The 1,332-nt window shown below is 51.8% G+C and overlaps 1 long non-coding RNA gene across 1 annotated transcript; it reads left to right on the top strand.

Annotated features, from left to right (window-relative positions):
* Positions 1 to 372: 372 nt before the first annotated feature.
* Positions 373 to 870, top strand: LOC142600185 (uncharacterized). The gene is made up of 2 exons (XR_012833633.1): positions 373 to 506; positions 597 to 870. It is a non-coding gene; the product is annotated as an uncharacterized LOC142600185 (long non-coding RNA).
* Positions 871 to 1,332: the final 462 nt, after the last annotated feature.

Raw genomic sequence — 1,332 nt, 5'->3', positions numbered from 1 at the left:
TGACAGAGCCAATGCCAGCCGGCTCCAAGACAGACCCGCCGCTGGCCAAGGCCAAGCCAATCAGCGCCTCTGTGATAACAGATTTAAGAAAGAGAAAAACAGTTAGAGAGCGCTTTTGCAGCCAGAGAGAGGAGTGAGAAGATGTAAGAACATCTGCAGACACCAAGGTCAGTGAAGAAGGAGGGGCAGGAGGTGCTCCAGGCGCCGGAGCAGAGATCCCCCTGCAGCCCGTGGTGAAGACCATGGTGAAGCAGGCTGTCCCCCTGCAGCCCATGGAGGGAGGATGAGGGGGTGTAGAGATTCCACCTGCAGCCCGTGGAGGACCCCAGGCCGGAGCAGGTGGAGGCACCTGAAGGAGGCTCTGACCCCGTGGGAAGCCCGCGCTGGAGCAAGCTCCTGGCAGGACCTGTGGCCCCATGGAGAGAGGAGCCCACGCCAGAGCATGTTTGCTGGCAGGACTTGTGACCCCGTGGGGGACCCCACGCTGGAGCAGTTTGCTCCTGAAGGTCTGCACCCCATGGGAGAGACCCACGCTGGAGCAGTTCATGAAGGACTGTAGCCCATGGGAAGGACTCACGCTGGAGCAGTTCGTGAAGGACTGTCTCCCGTGAGAGGGACTCCATGCTGGAGCAGGGGAACGATGAGAGGAGTCCTCCCCCTGAGGATGAAGAAGCAGCAGAAACACCGTGTGATGAACTGACCGTAACCCCCACTCCCCGTCCCCCTGTGCCGCTGAGGGGGCTGAGGTTGAAGCCGGGAGTGAAGTTGAACCCGGGAAGATGGGAGGGGTGGGGGGAGGTGTTTTAAGATTGGATTTTATTTCTCATTCCTCTACTTGGTTTTGCTTAGTAATAAATTAGATGAATTCCCTCTCTAAGTTCAGTCTGGTTTGCTTGTGACGATAATTAGTGAGTGATCTCTCCCTGTCCTTACCTCGACCCACAAGTTTTTCGTTGTGCCTTTTCTCCCGTCTAATGAACAAGGGGAGTGATAGAGCAGCTCTGGTGGGCACCTGGCCCCCAGCCAGGGTCAACCCACCACAAGTATACATGATACATTATACTTGAACTCATAAAGGAAGAAGTTATGTAGCATGAATAAAGGTATCAGAAATTTATGGAGGGTTTAGATCTCTCTGTAACAGAAATGTAAGGCCAATAGGATGGGCCAAAATTGAAAAATTCTGTTTCTAAACTGGTCAATTAAAACATATATGCAAAAGAGCATCAATATATGGAAAAGTAAGGCTATTCTTCTAAGTAAATTTCTTCTGCATGTCAGCAATACTTTGTGTTGTATCTAAATTCATGGCTTGAAATTATTCAGGGAATG

The sequence above is a fragment of the Balearica regulorum genome, chromosome 1, assembly GCF_011004875.1.
Source record: "Balearica regulorum gibbericeps isolate bBalReg1 chromosome 1, bBalReg1.pri, whole genome shotgun sequence".
Taxonomy (NCBI): Eukaryota; Metazoa; Chordata; class Aves; order Gruiformes; family Gruidae; genus Balearica; species Balearica regulorum.
This window is presented reverse-complemented; position numbering and strand designations above follow the sequence as displayed.